A 19,547-nucleotide genomic window follows, 5' to 3' on the forward strand; every position below is an offset into this window, starting at 1 on the left:
AGTCCAAATCACTAAGATAAACCACTAAGAACCACGCGTCCGTGTTTCCTTTGCCCTTCAGCATAATATCTCTTGTGCTTTCTCAAAGCTTTATTGCCGTTAATAGGTCATGAATTAGAGGTAATAACTCCAGGAGCTTCATTAATTTCCTTACTGGGTGCGAATGAAGAAGGTGACCTGGATAAACCCTTCATGTTCTGGATACACTCATCAGTCCTTGGAGACTGAACTTCTTTGTTCCTCTACACAAAGCCGCATTTCCCTCCTGCAGCTTGGGCGAAAATGCTTCATAAACTTCTTCAATGGAGCCTTAAAAATACTCAGAAATTAATGTTTTCACCTCTGAAAAGTGAGTTCAAATGCGGGAAGTGAAAATGAGTCGTCCTCATTGCAACCTGACGCCCACAGCTCCACTTCATAACCCAACCCCAGGGTGATGCTGCTGGTCAGATCATGGGGAAGGAACCTTGAGAACGTTATCAGACCATGAGCAGCACCAGCTTCATGTAACCTTGGGAGGTGACGACAGTCATAGAATCACAGACGCGTTTGGGTTGGAAGGGACCGTCTAAGTCTATTTTTATCACCTTTTCCAGAGCCTGGACAGTCCCAGGTGATCACTGCTGGACAGGAGGCAGAAAGCCCAGAAATTTCACAGTAGGTCGTTCCCAGGGGATTAACAAGAGGAGTCTGCATATTTCTGTGGTTTGGACAAGTCTCTGAATGCCTGCCTGTGTGTCCCAAAACCAAAACCAAATGCTGCATTTCGTGACAAGCTCCAATTACTGCTTTGATCCTTAAGGAAAAAAAAATTATATATATAAATATATATATATAGAGAGAAAGAGACAGACACATACATATATATATATATAATTGCTTCACCTTCTGCAGCCCTGCTGCTTCTCAGCACGTTGCTCCAGGAGCAGATCAACCCCCAGCGATGTCCTGCTACATGTACTCTGCTCCTTAAGCTGCAAGTTGGCATCTTCAGTAGAGGACTAGATGAAAGTAGGTTAGGTATATATTTTAGGACACTGTACGTGTTGTAACAGTTATTTTAGAAAGTGGAATTCAGGTTCACAGAAGTGGAGATGTACAAAAGTCAGAAGGAAGCTGGATTTTTCATCCATTACCAAAAGAAATCATCAAAGCAGTGAACAATGCTGGCACTGAGCTCCATCAGTGCCACCCGCAGCAGTCTCCCTTCCCAAACTCCACATCTGGGCGGTGTTCATGTTAGTATGAATTAGGGCAAATTTTGGGTGACCTGGGCAGGATGGTGCATGGCTCTGAGCATCACACCTGAAGGGGCAGCGCTGGGGGACCCCACACACCATCCTGGAAGCAATTCGGGGCTGCAAACCCAGGGGCTTTGCTGCTGCTGTGGTTGGGATGGAGACCCAGGATGGAACCAACCCAGTTTCAAAGCAATCCCCAAAAGCATCTTTGGTCCGGTGGCCAGCATGGTGGAGGCTCTGGGAGAATGATGCTGTGGAGGCAGGAGGAGAAATGGTTTTCCATAGCTCCAAGGTATGTACCCAGGGGTACCTGGCACCAGCAATATGTCAAAGGCTGCAGCAGACTATGCCTAGGAATGGTAGAATCTATCCCAGACCTGGGTTTCTGAAGATGAGAGGTGATAAAAGGTGTGTTTGAGCCCATCCATGGGGACACAGCAGGTGGCCTCCTGTGGGGAGGCTATGCAACCACGGAAATGACTGAATCGAAGATAAAAATATAATAAAATGCTGAGTTCTGCTTAGCGAAAGGGAAACAGAACAATGCTTCTGTTTAATTTAGGAGCATCACCTTCATGTTTCGGAGCAAGAATTTGCTTGGACAGCAAAGAACCAGGTTTGCTCAGCAGCGTGCCTGGTGAGAGGGCAGCTTCCCATCTCATAGGCATCGAGGGCAGCCTGACCGCTTCGTTCCAGCCCGACAAGACTCAGAAAAAAGCATTTTGAGGTGGTTTGGAGAACATTGTTGGAATGCTTTTGCACATTTGTCATTGCCAGGAGCCATTACCGGCAACGGGAGGCTCTGAGCGCAGGTTTTCCGCTGCCTCGGCGGGAGGTTGGCTCCGCTCTGCAGCACTGCAGTAAAAATCCCCCATGGTATCCTTGCCTGCACAGAGCATTTGCAACCCTGCAGCTCTGTCTGTTGCAGCCCGAATGAGCCCAAAATGTGGTCCCTGCATCCTTTATCCTCACCCACCCTCCCTCTCCATCCCTAGGGAGCCTGAGCCCCCCAGGAGTGTTTAACCCACTCCATTCCACCTTGCCCACCCTGGTAATCTTTGGAGTATTTGTCCTGCAAACAACGTATATCTGTATATATATATGTATATATATATGTGTGTGTGTGTGTTTTTTGTAAAACACTTAGATCTCATTTAACTTATTTTCCAATGCAAAAAAAAGCTCAGTTAGCTTTTCCTCCATTATATTTAATAAATACGCCCCGTCTGAAGTCACCCATTCTGATTTTCTGCCCATCTTTTCTTTCCAGGTGTTTTGCCTCCACCCATGTGCTGCTGTCCTGGCCAGGGGCATCTCGTGGCTTCTTCAGCGCTGGTGCCAGAGATGCCCTCTGAAGGTCCTGCAATTACGCTTTAATGGCTCCTCGTTAAACTATTGAAACTACCTATAAAAAAGAGGTGTTAAGTGCATTAATAAAAAGGCAAATGTATCAGTTTATTGACCCAGCTGCCGCAGGGCAGCGGCTGCTCTGATGGTGATGCTGTGGGATGGGGGTCTGACAGCAGGCGATGCCACCTCTTACCCCGGCTCTGCTGGTCCCTGTCCCCAACACGTCCGTTCCTGGGAGTTCAGTTCTGCCGAAAAAGCCACAGGTTGGGCCAGACTAAGTGCTTGTTAAGTACCCCGAAACCACACACTAAAAGTCCCTCTGGAGCGCAGAATATTTATGTTTTATGAGTTCATCATAAAGTCAATGCAGTGAAGATACCTGATGCATGAATAATTTGGTGGTGGATCTAAAATACACAACAGGCTGCAATGAAAGGGAACGGCAGAGAATTGGAAATGCATTTTCCTTCTCCATCTCTTGTTTCAGCAGCTTGTTATTTAAAGAAGGAACTCAGGGCAGAGCACTCAAATATTAGATGCAGTTTAAAACGAGCCTCAGGTCAAAGACTGACAAACGTCAGCTGCTGGATGATGGAGCAACACAGACCAATCTCAAGGTGCTTCCTTGGAGAGTCACGCAGGTGAGAAATAAAACAACCAAAGTATTTTCTATCCCATTAAAATGTCTTAGAAAGTAGCACAGCTCTGCAACCCGGGGCAATGATGGTGATGAGCGCTGGGTACCGAGATGCGCTGGGTACCAAAGAGCTGTGGTGGCTTTGGGGATGCAGCAGATGGGTCATCACAGTGCTGGCCCCCAACATACAGGAGGGAATATGTTTTTCCTCAGCTTATTCCGCTTATAAATGTCTTTCTTGGGCTGGTAACATGCATATCTTCTTCCTTCGTATCTCACCCAAACCAGGGCTGATTCAGTCCTTGGGCGATGCACCGAGGCGGGTACAAACCAAAATTCTTCAGGGACACGTACCTGCAGACAAACATACACATGTCTAAATATATCACAGCCCTCCCCACCTCCTCCAGCTTTTCTCTTCCTCAAACACACACAACAAGAACTCCTCGGGGTAACAAGACACGTATTTTGAAACGGCAGCGTGCAGGAGTGGTTCCCGACCAGGAAAAAAAAAACAAACACAAAACAACTATTGTTTTAATCACTGCTGAATTTGAATATAAAGGCGAGGGCTGCGTAAAGAACAAAAAGCAGCTTCTGGAATCCGTGGGTGTTACCGATGTGCTTTGTTATCCTCATACCACGCACGTTGGCATTTATTCCTTGGGATCTTCCTGCCTTGGGCACGGGCAGCAACTTCAACCACTCCTAAGAGCCCTGGGTCTTCCTCCCCCACGACTCTTCCTTATGGATTTACACCAGGGCACAAATGGGATCTAACTCTGGCAGCTAAAAGTATTTTTCCACTTTATTTCCCCAAATGTGCTAAAATTTTGGCCTTTTTATTTCCTCCTTCCCATTTCTTAGCAGACAAACGTGCTCCTGGGGAAAACCCAGCTGGGGGGTGCACAGGAGGGCTACAGCATGTCCAGCATTTTGTGTTTCCAGACACTTCCCCAGCGCTCCAGAGCAGTAATTTCCATGTAGCCAGCAATCCCACGTGGTAGATATTTAGTGAAATAAGTTATTTGGGGCAGCCACGTGGTTTCCTCATAGCATTTTGTTGCATGCAGAGCAAAAGAACGATTATGTTTATACAACCATGGAAGGCAAAGGTTATCGTTTGTGTTCGACTTTTTGGCTTTTAAACGCAATGCTACTGTCCCCGCGTTGCTTCCGAAGGCATTACGAAACCTGGCCCCGAGCCTGCTGATTTCCGCTTGGCGTTAATGGTCCGTTCCAAGAAAAAGTGGATGGGAAGAGCTTCCTGACAAACTATGGGAAAATTTCACACCGAGAGCGTTGGGAAATCAGCTCGGGGCTGCGCTGCCCATCACATCGCAACGTCTGAAACAAGACACCGCAACCCACAGCCCCGAATACCACAAGGCTGAGCCAGCTGCCACCGAGGAGAAACAAGAACACAAATATTCTTGTCCCAAGAACAGGGAAAGAGCAGCACAACCTTTGTAAAAGATTCAGGGTCTTCTCTGTGGTTATTAAATCCCTGAAGTCTGAAGGGTGCTTCACTGGGAGCGTGATGAAGGCTCTGGTTGACCCCAGGTAGGTTCCCAGGTCCCGGCGTAGCTCTTTGGGATGACACCGGGGAGCGTCGCTTATTTTTACTCCATTATTTTGAGTTCTATTTAAAGCACTCACCCATGGCTCCGGGCACTTTCGCAATAATTTAAAGTGTGCATTAACATCAGGGAGTTTCTCTGTGTCCCTGTGGGAGAGGCTGTTCCCTGGGCTGTGGGAGGATGGTGGGATGCAGGAGGGCATCGCCCTCTGGTACCCAAAGAGCCGCATAATCACATGTATTCCTGGGTAGGTCATTTTTTTGTTGTTGTTTGCAGGGTGTTTCAAAAAGATGGACCAAATTTCTCACGTTTTCCTCTTGGAAATGGATCCATCTTTTTGAAACACCCTGTGTTATGAAAAGAAAGCTTTGTATTTCTTCAGTGGCTTCCACAGCACCATCCACTGTCCCGCAGGAGCAACCCTGCCCTTGCAGTTGCTCTCGGGAGAGCGTAAACCCTGAGGAGGAGCCAAGATGAAGCTGTTAACTTTGCAGATCCAGTAAAAAGGGGAAGAAGCAGCAATGTTTACCAGCTGGTGGGTGACAGGGAGACTTTTCGCAGGAAAAAACCCAACACACCAGCAGCTGAGGTGTGCGAACCAGCTCCGCTCAGGTACTCGCGGTCATGGGTGTTTTCTACCCGTCAGCGTTCCTGCCACAGCTTTGGAAACTGGGTTTGTTAACCGTCTGGGCTTACAAGAGAAAAAATAGCACTTGAGTATCCACCACCTTTCATTTTCCCTTCCTGGCTCATGTAACCATGGCAAAGGAGCCTACGCCAGCCTGCGAGATGGCACAATTCCTGCAGCCCTCATCCCTTTCCTGATTAAACTGCTCGACACAGAGCGACGGAGTCTTCGCATCATTCCGAGTCTCACCTTAGCGCTGGGGAAACATCAGGATTTTGTGGCTGGGTAGCAAAGGGAACACGTTTTGCTCTGGTTTGTGAGCGATACCTGTTTCTGCCGCTCCCCCCTTTCCTCCTGCGCTCATTGACGGGAGGATGGAGATGATAGTACGGGAAACCCACGCAGGCAGCTGCCAGAAAACCAGCTTACTATAAAAGCAACATATGCTGCACTGCATTACGAGCCCTGCGAATCACTACAAGAAGCGCTTAAAATATTCCGGCATTTAATTACAAGACTGTATATGCTTTAAATGCATGAATGTTTAATGCAGAGTTGGGCTGTGACAAGGGAAATTCTTCTCCTATGTGCACTTGAAGGGGCTGGAAGGGAAAATTTGTGGTGGGACGGTAAGTTGGGATCTGTGGAGCCGCACTGCCCCATTGCTAGCGGCTGGGATGCCACCACGGGTGGGTGACATCCTCTGGTGCTCTGTGTCCGGGACTGCTGAGCCAAATGACGGCGCATTCATACCGAGGGTGTGTGCACAAATCTAAATTATCAAAGACACTATAAAAGCTACAAAGTTGTTTGTGTTGAAGCCTTTCAAAAATGCCTTTAGTCCTACAAAAGCTTGCACGTACCTGAACAACTCATCCCTTTCCTATGTCACCTGTCCTGATCCCATGTGACGTTCATCAGCCAGACAAGGGTTCATCCCTGACTAAAATACATCATTATTATCTTCCACTGAGTTAAATGCCTGGTGTATTGTGCCTACAAAAATGAAGATGCTCTTAACATAACAACGTGGTTATTAGCTTAATGGCAGGAAGAGAAAACTGAGGGATGCGAATTAAAGCACAGCTCTTGCAGAATGTCCCTGAGGAAGGATCCCTGTGTCCAGGATACCCACAAAGCCTACTCAGCCTCCCCAGATTTCCTGGTAGGCATCCCACTGGCAAATTAGCATCACAGCAGCGAACATGACACAAGATGGGGAACCTGCATGGATATCACACTGATTTGTAGCAGATTATTATTATTTCCCTACTTTAATTAACATACAGAACTCAAATGAGAAAAGAGAGCGGGTGTGTTTTCCAAGCAAAGACACCAACTGTGTGATAAAGACTTTGATTCGTAAGCAGGGACGCAGGATTGGGCTGGAAAACCACGCACGTGGAAGCATCTTTGAGCACTGAGTTATCAACAAGGCACTTAGATGACAGGCAGGTCAGAAATGTGGTTTGCAGTGTAAATACGGATGGAGAACACACATGTTGTGCCAGGTAACCCAAGCGGTGACTCAGGCTTTGAGCTACATCACGCTCAGGATCTTTCTGCAGGAAAGGCTTACCAGGAAAAGGAAAGGCCACCAGTGTATTTGGCTCATTTTAAGGCTGGAGAGAAACCAAGACTAGAGCTCAGGGCTTGCCAGGGCTCTTAGCAGTTGATCTGACTTCCAAAGCTCTCAGGCTCCTCTTTGGTGTCAGTAAGTTTTGGGAAGAGCTGAGCAGAAATTGTGGCCATGTCCCTCCATGTCTCACCAGCACCATGAACATTGAATTCAAAATCTTCACCTCCAGTTTCTCAACCCGAACTTGACAGCACCATACGGCTGAGAAAACACCGTGGGCAATCAGGTCCCCCCTTTGGACTCAGGCTGGTTCAAACACTGACCTGGCAAAGGATGGGCCTGAAATAGGGATTTGGGGCTGAAATAGGGATTTGGGGCTGAAATAGGGATTTGAGGCTGTGCACCTACATCTTATTCCATCCTTAAAGGGCAGCTACCAAGATGACACAGTCTGTGTCTTCACAAGGAGCCACATGGAGAAAACAACCCAGAAAGGGCTGTTGGGCATTGGAACAGGCTGCCCAGGGCAGTGGTGGAGTCACCATCCCTGGAGGGGTTGAACAGATGAAGATGAGGTTCTCAAGGACATGGGGTAGTGCCAGGGCTGGGTTAATGTCTGGACTCGATGATCTTGAGGGTCTTTTCCAACCAAAATGGGCAACAGGTACAAGTTGCACTGGGAGTGGTTTCATCTCAATATAAATAAGAAATTTTTTACAATTAGAACAATCATTCATTGTAACAACCTCCCCAGGGAGGTGGTAGACTCCTCATCACTGGAGGTTTTCAAGATGTGACTGGACAGGGTGCTAGATAATCTCATCAAAGCTCCCTTTCCAACAAAAGGTTGGACTACATGATCTTTTGAGGTCTCTTCCAATCTCGATTGCTCTATGATTCTATGATCTTTGCCGTGCTCATCAGCTGTCTCAGTTCTAAGCAACCCCAGCTTCAACAGCCCCCTTGTCCATCAGGGTTTGGTGGCACTTGAAGATCAGCTGTGGACACCAAAGGAAGGGGACAGGACGGTAAAAGCCATAAACCTGTCCTGTCCAACATTTCTGGCCAGAGGCTCCGGTGCCAGAGGTCGGCATCACTTCCAAAGCACCAGGAGGAGAGACCCAGCCAGACTAACGACCGCTTTAATTAAATACGGCAATATCATTAACCCGCTGGAGTTCATCAAATTAGCGTTGCAAATGAAAACCGCATTGGCCTCATTTTCGTAAGGGGAAACAGCAAGAGGGAAAACAGCATTTTGCTTGTGAAGATGTTTGCTTTTCCGATAACATAAAACCTCTTCTGGTCCCTCTGGAGCTTTGGCTCTGTTCAGTTGTCACCAAAATATTTGGTTTGGCCCTCCCTTGTTTTTCGGGTACCTGTAGTGAAGGTCCTTGATATGACAGGGGATTGCCCCAGGAAAACAGCGGGGAAGAGGGAGAAACAGGGGACTTTTAAAAAGGACTTTTTGGGAGGCATAAATCCGGTGCATAAATCATTTCTGTAGTTCAAAATAAACCAGCATCTGCGCCACTTGGACCGCTGCCATGGATTTTCTTATCTCTCGTGTTTGCTGAAGGGTGACTCAGTACAAAGCTAACGCGTTGCCCACGGGAGCGCTGCTGGGAATCTGCTGATGTCACCCATTGCATCGCAGCCGAGGGCTTTGAGGGCTGGGAGGGGGATTCCCACCTGCAGGAGAGGAAGGAAAAGGAGCCATAGGGATCCCTCCACCAGCACCCTGGCACTTAGCCCAGGACAACTCGTCTTGCTTATGTTGCACTTGGAGAAGAGTCTCTTAAATAAAGAAAATAGCAGCGCTGCTTGATAGGCGAGGGTTGGTGTCCCACCAGCACAGGGGAAATGTCCCCGTCCCCACTGATTGTCACGGTATTTTGGTGTTGACCAAAAGCTTGGGGTTTCCTAGCAAACCTCTCATCTGTGGCTTATCCCCAAGCCCTTGGGCTTATATGAATTTTCAAGAGGGGATGAAAAAGGTGATTAATAGGGATGTGGAAACAAAGTCAAACGACTCCCAGCATCTCAAACTCCAGTGGGTATAAACCAGCCCAAGCATTTCCTCTCGTGATAGTGATGAGAGGAAACGGCCTCAAGTTGCCCAAAGGAAGTTGAGGTTGGATTTGGGGAACAATTTCTTCCCCAAAGGGCTGTGGGGCATTGGAACAGGCTGCCCAGGGCAGTGCTGGAGTCACCGTCCCTGGAGGGTTGGACAGACGGACATGAGGTTCTCAGGGACATGGGGCAGTGCCAGGGGTGGTTAATGGTTGGACTTCATGATCTTGAGGGTCTTTTCCAACCAAAATGATTCTATGATTCTATGACCCATGAGCAGCATGCGGGGATGTGGTGCACCCCAGGCTCTCAGTGCTCCTTGCTGGGATCCTGGAGATTTCTTGTCTGCCCCATGAAATGCCTGGCCTGGTTTATACTCACCAGAGTTTTGAGATGCTGGGAGCTGCTCAACTTCATTTCCACATCCCTATCAATCCCCTCTTGAAAATTCAAGGTCATTTTGCGAGGCTAAGTAAGATTAAAGAGAGAGAGAGCATGCGTCCTTTTAGCTCGTATGGTCTCCAGAGCATAGTGATCCCCAGGAGATGTTCCTCCATTATTGGTATTGTAAGGGTATCACTAAAACCAGCGACCAAGCTTCTCCTATGAAGGGATCCAGAGGAGCTGACAAATTAACCCATCTCCATCAGCGTCTCCTGGAGATGCCGCAGGGGATGCATGGTCTGCCCTGAGATGCAATGGGCACTACAGGAGGATCCACATCAGCATTGCTGGGGCAGAGAGGGCACTTGGCCTCAACCCCAGAGATGAAGCAACCCTGCAGCTTTGTAAACACTTTGAACGAGGTTTCACAACAATCAAAGCTGATTTCTCCACCTACGGCCCTGCTGAGCACAAATGCATTCAACCACAGTGCGAGGGCAGCCCCCCATCTGCTGACGGCCATTATCGCCCCGTGCAGCCCCCTCACATCCGTGTGGACCTCAGCATGGGTACAACTTAACTCGAGAAAAATCCCCCCGCTTTTCCCGTTATTGCAGTGGGGTTTGATGCCAAGAAGATTATTCATCAGGAGCTGGTGCTGTGTTGCTCAAAAGCACCATATCCCAGTGTCAGCTGGGGAGCTGCCACCCCCATAAGACGCAGCTACTTGCTCTCCATGGCGGTCAGGTGTTGATGTCCCCAAAATCAACACAGCCTATAAATCCTCTATCGAGGAAACAGGAAATTCTCCTGGCTTGATTCACTGTGACTTTCCAGCTGCCAGGGACATGAGCCGGCTTGCCGGGTGCAATCGCGAGCTCCAGGTGCGGTTAAACCAGCGCTGGGGGTCGGGCTCTGCTCCCCAGGAACAAGCGCCAGGATGAGAAGAAACGGCCTCAAGTTGCCCAGGGGAGGTTGAGGTTGGATCTGGGGAACAATTTCTTCCCCAAAGGGCTGTGGGGCATCGGAACAGGCTGCCCAGGGCAGTGCTGGAGTCACCATCCCTGGAGGGCTGGACAGACGGACATGAGGGTCTCAGGGACACGGGGTAGTGCCAAGAGTGGGTTAACACTTAAAGGTCTTAAAGATCTTAAAGGTCTTTTCCAACCAAAATGATTTTATGATTGTCTTGGGGACAAACACCAAACCACCCCGTGGATGGGACCTTTGGTGCGTCAGGATCCCTGGGGTGGTCTTGTTGGGCTTGATGTGGCTTTTCACACTCGTATGTGCTATCCATGTATTGTTATTGACTGATAATTAAACCCAGCATCACTTGACAAGGCCCCATCTTCCCTCCAACACAACCTGCTTTGCTGCAGCCTCCACCTCAGTGTAAAAAGCCACCTGCTTTTATTTATCTGTCTCCAGCTCATCAGGGCTCAAGACCATTTGATCATTGCCTGTAGCACCCATAGACCTGGTGGGGAGGCAGGAGAGGGACCCACCACGATCAGCAGCCACATCCTGGGCTCCCAGGAGATCTCTGGGACATGGTGGCAATGGTTTCACCTTCCTGGTGCCCTTGTGAGCCTGGGAGTTACTATGAGCTTCAGATAAGGAAAAAAGCACGGAGATGTGAACCAGCTTGCCCCAGGTCCCACAGGAAAGCTGGCAGGAGAAGCAGGAATAAAATCAGCCTCTTTTGTACTTCTATCAGAAGATTCCAGAAACCTTAGAATGTACGCATTATAGTGTCTAAAATGAGCTTTTAATTATTGTCAGCGCATTTCCCTCTCTATCCTGCTCATTTTGGTAGAGAAAACTGTTGAAAGAACAATCCTTCTCATTCCCCACGTAACAAACTTCCAAAGCTCAATTTCAAATTCCTTTTTTTTCCTCTTTTTGGAGATGATTTACCGTCCATCCGCTGCTGATTTTCACAGGGATGACATTGCGGAGCAGTGCTGTGACTCCGGCTCCTGGTGCTTTTGCAAGGATGGACAGGCATCCCATTCCCACCAGGAATATCCCTCAAACTCCCACGCTGTGGCAGGAACAAGCTCACCTGCTGGATAATCCTCCCTCCCCAAATTATTTCTTGGGTAGGAGGTCAGAAGAAATCCCTGTGTCACCTGTCCTCCCAGACCTGTGAAAACGATGGGCCGCTCCAATTAATTTGGAAAATACAGCGCGGAAAAAAAGCTGTATAAGCATCAAGGGAACCAGACCTGGCTTCTGCATGTATCTTTATGAGAAGTTATTATATACTTATAATTAATTGTTGGCTCATGGCAGAAAGGGTTTGACTTGCACCGACAAGTCGGAGGGAGGAAGACCTGGGCTGGGAAGCAGAAATGTGGGAGGACGCAACATTCTTTTCCCACGCTGAAGAGCGGCAGGACATGTAAATTCAGCTCTGGAATTTCGCTCCTTACCTTTTATGGTGAAAAAAATGAGGTTTCCCTTTGACTTTGCAAATACATGTTCCAGCTGAAACCCAGCCTGCGCGTTACTGCCCAGCCCGGCGTGCGCAGCCGCTCACCTGGATGTGCTGAGCAAAGGGGAACGCGCAGCTCAAGGCTCCTAAAGGCTGATGTAAGGGTTTTATCTGAGGACAGGATTTGATTCTTATTGCTCGGTCTTGCCTTCAATATGAAATAGCGACGCTAAGTAATTCATTTTTAATGCATCCAATATAGGTAGTGAGAGTTTTGGAGTGATTTACGCTCGTTCCGGCTGCCGCTGCCAGTTTGTTCCTAGGCTTGGAGAAGCAAAAGGGGAATTTTGCAGCAATGCCTGAGCCCCACACTGAGCCTCGCTCTCCCATTAATTCTCCTCTTCATCACCTGGAGCCCAGGGCAATGCAGACAAACCCAGCAGCCCTTTTGGGGGCTCAGAAAGCCCCCAGACTCCTTGTCTTGCCAGCAAAGAGCCCACACGCTTCTCTGCAAGCTTTGGAGGTGAAGGGATGGAGCAGCAACATCCTGAAGGTTCCACCAACCCTTCTTTTATGATATACAGCACCACACCAAGCTGCAAATACAGTGAAGCCACTCCAGAAGCCTTTGCTTTCTGTAACCATCCTATAAAACTCGTTTTATTTAGTAAACAGCAGCGTAGGAAGATTTCAAACTTTGAATCATTCATTCGCAAACACCCAACAACAAACCTAAATACAAAAATGCGTTAGAAGACCAGTTAGTCTTTTCTGAGTCACTTAATTAGACCGACTGACTTTCACCGTCTATGGAAATCTCAGGGTGGAAAGTGTGTGAAACCTGCTGCAGCCAACACTTGCCTAATTAGCCTCACATCTGCCTCCCTCTGAAGGGAGTTAAATCATGTGCAATGCACATATATTCACACTTATTCAGCTTAAGCTGGTTTAGGAGGGTTGAGGTGGGACCGGGTCTCACTGTGGAGTGAGCTCGCTCCATCCATCCATCCATCCATCCATCCATCCATCCATCCATCCATCCATGCTGATGCTCCTGAGCTCCAGGCCCTGGACCATCACGTCCCTCCAGGCACCACTGCAGCACCGCAAAGCAATCAGAAAAACGGAGCAAAACTCTGCATTTCATCTTCTTGCTGCCAACAGCGTGGGTGAAAATTGAGGCCAGGGTCACCACGACCCAGCAGTGTCTCGTTTGACCCAGGGCCTTGGTTTCAATCTCATTTTTGTGTTGCAGCTCCAGTCCACAGGCTCACTCGAGCAGCCCTGGAGAGCGGCTCGTCCCGAAGCAGCAGCCCCTTGGTACCGACAGCCACGGCCACACAGGACCTGCCTCCAAAATGAAAGCCTTTTAGTTAATTAGAAATGTGGGGGCAAGGATTTGCACTAGCAGCTTTTGTTATTCCAGCAATCGGCTGTGGAGAAGTTGAATAAGGTTGAGCATTTACTATTATTTTGGGCCAGAAATTTCGATACCCAATTCTCACAGATGTCCCAGCATCTCCCGAATCCCTGCGTTCCTCTGTAAATCACGCTGCTCACTGCTGCTTTTAGCAGAGAATTGCACGCATGGGTGCCCATGGCTGTTCTGAACCCTGCTGCTTCCCCCCAAAAAAATTCCTAAGGTTTTTCCTGCAGATTGGAGCCAGATTAATCACAGCCTGGTATCACTCACCCACGAGGCTGTAGCTACCAGCTTCTCAAGCCTTAGAAGAGGAGAAATTCAGCGCAGAACTTGGCCTCACGTCTTTAGGGTGGGAAAGGGCATGTTTGCAGGCCAGAAAATAACAATAAAAATCGATGCCGAAGTGTATTATGAGTTTCAAATGGCAGCGAAAAAATGCTTGCTATGTTTCTGAGGGTCTGTGCTGCTGCCCCGGCCGCTGCTGTTACTCATTCGCATGGGTAAGAATTGCAAGTATGTCTGTGCAGCCAGAAAAGCTTTGGTTTACCGAATATTTGAGGTTTGGTGTGGTATGAAGGGGTGGGGAACGCGGCTCCAGTCGGCAGCAGCTCCAAGAGAGAAGAAACAGTTTTAACTTCCTCGGGACAATTAAACCGCCTTGGTGGTTCTGCAGCCAAAGGGGAAAAAAAAATGCATTTATTATTTGCTGAATTCTTTCTGCTCTTCAGCAATAATTTAAAGCGGCTTTGCCTTCAGGGGAGCCCCGTGAAGTGCAGCGTTGGCAGGAATGGGTGAGGACGCGCATCCCCAACCCAGCTCGCTCTGCCCCCGGCACCCGCTGGCTGAGAATTAGGGATTACACACGTCCACTGGCTTTTTCCACCCCGAAACTAGATTAAGATTTTAAAATTCCCTGCAAAATTAAATCCATCCTTTGAATCGAGTCAAAACGTTCACGTATTTCTTATATATTTCCAAAAATACATATTATAAGAAAACCATCATTAGAAAAAGGTTCAAACAGAACAGTGCAACTCCATATCAGAAACCTTCTAATACCAAATTTCACTGAAATCAAAGTTCTGCAAAACATTTTGCCTTTGGCATATGAATATTTCTGATGGAAAACCATCCCTCCAGCTCTAGGCTAAAATTTCATGCCAAGTAGTTTTAGCGGCTCTGCAGCAACTGCTGATCCTCTATAATGAATTTCCATAATTAACCTCCAGGAAGTGAAAGAGAAATCTTTTTGTCTGCGGGGTATTCTCAAACAACGGCTGGAAATCATTTCACCCTCAGCCAAAGCACCAGTTAATTCAATAGGATTGCTCTCCACAAATTCCAATGGCTCTTCAGATCAGCCCAGTTCAGATCTGAGTTCCTATCCAGACCCATTTCGCCAAACTCTGCACGTTTCTTCAAATTTGGATGGGGCTTTGAAAAAAACAAAAATCTCAAAATAATTCTTCCTTTTTCTAATTGAAATTCAACCCTATATTGTCATCCAGATCAAGGACCCGTACTCTTTGATGTCTGCGGACAGACGAACTTCACGAGATGTTTGTCCTGATTTTGTGTGCGTGAAGAATGCGCAGCAGCATTAGGGATTTATCCAAAATATCGAAGTAAAGCTGTGGGCTCTGAATGCTGGTTTTTGGCGTCCCACATGTTGCCGATACCATCCCAGGGCAGCAAACCTCCTTGAGCTGCATGTGATTTCACGGATGGCAGAACAGCCCCGACGTGCAATTTGTTCTCATTGCGAGCACTAACAAATCATACATAATACAACAGCAAAGCGGCGGACGGTGGATTTGCATGAGATGCCTTTACTGTGTTTATCCAGGAGTTCTCCTAGTTTAGATGTATTTATCCAAGAGGAATAAATCCTATTTCAGGGAAGTTTTGATTTGAAGCAATTCCCCAGCTGGTGGGATGAGAAGGCTTAGCGGCCATAAGCTGTGTATGGGAACCCAACTCCTTCCCCTCACAAAAAATGGCCTCAAATAGGGTTTGTCTGTGTCCTAAAAGACACATTTTCCTATTCTTAAAATATTAAGCTTTTCCATCCACAGAATTAAGATATGTGTGTGAATAAGCCACACAATTTTGATGGTTTCTGCTGAGCCTCCTTAGCTAAGGCACCAGGTTTGTGTGAGATACACGATTCCCATTTGCATGTGGATAATTACACTACAGCCACTATTTTCAAATACCTTTTCCTCTGTCTCAAAATCCTCCCTAAATTATTGAGGGATTTAAAAACAGTTTTAGAGTGCTTATAACTTTGTCAAAGGATTGCCCTCACCTCCTGAAACTTGGCAGAGCTGAGCTTTATTTCTCACCCAAATCTCAGCACTTACCGACCTGTCAGTCAGGTGAGGGAGACTCACTGATGTCTTGAACTAATTTACGTAACTTTATTCTCAGTAGATTAGTTATGGCCAGGTTTCTCAATGCCGAAATACAGATTATAAGAGCATCAAGTTTCATTTTGTTTTGGCTTCGGAAGTAATTAGCATTTATTTTCACAATAGCCACGTATTATTATATCGACATAATGAAACAAGACACACTCACCCTCATCCTTATCATTTGAAACCTTCACTGGAACAGAAGAATATTCCATTTTGGTTTCGGCAGCCAAAGCTCGGCTGTGGTCTGAGTGGCCTGGTAGTCAAGCTGCTTGAACCTTATTTTTCATTAAGGGAGACTTTTTATTCCCTACAACACAATATGGGGCAGCGCTTTCTGATTTTAAGTCTGGACCCCTCTCGGCCACACACGAAAGCAGCAGGATTTTGGTTTTAAACATCCACGGTGCCGCAGAACGTTAAATATTCGGGAGGAACCAAGGCTCAACCAGAATTAGTGGGTACTTTAGTGGGTCTCTTTAGCTTGGAGAAGAGGAGACTGAGGGGTGACCCACTCGGGGACACCTCCCGAGGGTCAGGAGGATGGAGCCAGGTTCTTCTCAGTGACAACCAATGATGGGACAAGGGGTAATGGATCCAAACTGGAACACAGGAGGTTCCACTTAAATCTGAGAAGAAACTTGTTCATGGTGAGGGTGTCAGAGCCTGGCCCAGGCTGCCCAGGGAGGTTGTGGAGTCTCCTTCTGTGCAGACATTCAAACCCGCCTGGACACCTTCCTGTGGAACCTCAGCTGGGTGTTCCTGCTCCACGGGGGGATTGCACTGGATGAGCTTTCCAGGGCCCTTCAACCCCTGACATTTTGGGATTCTGTGTGATACTTGTGACCTTACTGCTAGTTCTCGTCTGTCACACCGGCCTCCCCAGAGCGTGGCATCTCGTACGGCGAGAAATAATTTCATCTGTTAAGAACTCAAAGCTGACATTGCTCAGTCCCATGGAAGAGGAAAGCGATAACAAATGGGTATGTGTGGGGAAGAGGGTTTTGAATAGCATCCCTGAACGAGGTGCGGATTACGCGCTGGCCTGCGAGAAGTACAGATGTTTCTGAATAGCTGCTCGTTAAGGTGACAATATCGCTCTGTGGGCTGGATAGGTTCTCGGGGAAAAATAATACGTGATCGTGAAATTAATGACTATCACCACATATTCACAAGGGAGCCCACGTTTCCGACACACAGGAAACACGCATTTCCTAAAACACAAGTGTTTGACCTTAAACCTTAATAATGTCCTTCTAATGTACATCTCATTTAGCTACACGCACACTCGCAGAGAGGAGGAGGGGGTGGGATGTGTGAGGTTCATGTTTTATGTATGTTGTTTAATACTTTCCACACACGCTTTGGTAGTTGGCATTGCAGGGAGAGATACTCTGATGGCAATTTGAGATTTAAATCATCAAGCAGTCATTCTGATGCTAAAAGCACTTGTTCTCGACTGTTTTATTATAGTTATAGAAAGTGTTCAGGCAGATTACTTATGAGAAGAGAAAAACGTATTTTGATATTCCTATAAAATCTTATACAAGATCAGCAGCCATTACCAAGATAATACTGGGTTGTATATATGTTATTAATATACGCATAATGCTTTTTTGGATGGAAAGTGGAGAAGCTGTGAAAGTCTAGAAGGGAATCAAGCCTGCAGAAAAATGGGGAATTTGAACTAAGCAAAGCCAGAAACTCTGCCTTATAAATCAAAACGCAGACTGCGTGTGAAAAATACCGATGGAAACGTTAACCCGCACTGCATTATCCCCCTCGTTATCAAGATATGGGAAAAGGCATTAAACTTGAGAGTATGACATGAATAATAGTTTTACGGGGATTAGCATATCTGGAACAGCTTCCCTGAGGAATGACAACAAGCAGGCGGTTTTGGAGCGGGTGGGGGTGACTTGTAGCTTATAGATTGTCACAAGCGCCCAAAACACCGCAGGGCACCCCGAAATCCCCGGGGTTCAGCTGGCAGCCGCCAGACCAGAAGAGCAAATAAAGCAGGTAAAGGTGACTTCACGGGGAAGCGTGCCGATGGGAGCTGTGTGGTCACGATGAGTAAATGTTTCTGTGCGCATTGAAGTTTCCACATTCCTAACATAGCTGGGTGCAGGTGAATTTTCCTGTGAGCTGTGCGAGGGACACGGCTCCCCCAGCCCTGCTGAGCAGTGTCCGGGAGCAACAATTCCTTCTCCAGGCACCCTCGGTCCTGGCCAAGCCGAGTCACCACCATGGAACAGGCGGCACCAGTGCTGGCTTTGGTGCATCTTGTGTCCATCTGTACGGAGGTGAGCGATGAACTGATAGGGAGCAGATGTTCATCCCCAGCTCTCATTCAGGATTAACAAAGAAGCTCTTTCAGCTTCGTTTTCTTCTCTCCTTATATTCCACAGATATGTCTCCGTTGGTGTGTTGGACTCACAAAGAACAGAGAGCTGCAACCTCCAGAGCTTTGTCCCACCTGCATCTGCCCGTGAGGCTGCCACGTGTTTCCGTGGGGAGCGGAATGAAGAAACGGGATTTTCTGCACTCTGGAGAAGACATAAGAGCTGTTTTTCCACACTTATCTGCTGTTCGACTATATACAACTGAAGAGAGAAACCCAATTTGCTGTGAGCAATGTTTCTTTTCACTGTTGTCCCATTCCACCACACGTCCAAAGAGCCAAAGCCATGTTGGTGGACAGCATGGATGGATGGGGACTGCAAAGTAGCTGAGACGGAAAAGCTGTTTGCTTCAACTTTTCAGCAAGGCCTTAAAAATAACACACACACTGCAAATTTTAGTGTTTTGCTCACAATTTCCAAGCAGCAACCAAGGCTTACATTCTTTGGAAAATTCATTAGAGCTGAGTAATTGGACCAGCTGAAGATGTGACACATTGGAACAACATCAAAAATATTAGCCCCGAATCTTGAAATGTCATGCTTGGGATTCTCTGGTCTGCATCACCAGAGTAACTCCCTATGGTCAAATATGCACGAGATAGCAGCGCTTTTCTGTTACAGGATGTTGTAAAATATTATTAATCACTCCTGTTTCAGCGCAGAACGGGGTGACTCACTGAAGAGATAAGGACAACATCCCATCTTCACAAAGATGGGCAAAGCTGGTACGCGAGGCGTAAGCAAGGAGGGCAGGGGGGGCTCCGCTCCAGCCCTCCCGCCGGCTGCAGTCCCTTCCAAGGGTGTTTGTCTGTCTGTCATGCTGAGCCATACGGATGAGGAGAGGAGCACTTGGCGGAGAAACCTGCTATGAACTGCTCACAATCCATCCCTTGTTTGGGGCTGTCGCTTCAAGAGAGATTTGCCCCGCGCTGTCATAGAGTCGGTTTCAGTCAGAGCGGCATTCAGGCGAATGTAAGTTGTTACCCGATTTGGCTTGATTTCGTGTCCAGGAAGCTTAAAAAGAAGGAGGGCAATAATGGTGGGGATGTTTTCTGAGATTGTGACACACTCCTTGTGATCAGGTTTTGAGTGAAAAGCCCTTTTTCCCACAGTCACTATGACCCCCCAGCTGAGCCGGTTCTGTGGTGCTGTCAGAGTCATAGAATCACTGGTTGGAAATGACCTTTAAGATCAGCAAGTGCAAGCATAACCCACCCCTGGCACTGCCCCATGTCCTGAGAACCTCCTGTCCATCTGTCCAGCCCTCCAGGGATGGTGACTCCAGCACTGCCCTGGGCAGCCTGTTCCAATGCCCCACAGCCCTTTGGGCAAGAAATTGTTCCCAGATCCAACCTCAACCTCCCCTGGGCAACTTGAGGCCGTTTCCTCTGCT

The sequence above is a fragment of the Patagioenas fasciata genome, chromosome 7 (assembly GCF_037038585.1).
Source record: "Patagioenas fasciata isolate bPatFas1 chromosome 7, bPatFas1.hap1, whole genome shotgun sequence".
Classification (NCBI taxonomy): domain Eukaryota; kingdom Metazoa; phylum Chordata; class Aves; order Columbiformes; family Columbidae; genus Patagioenas; species Patagioenas fasciata.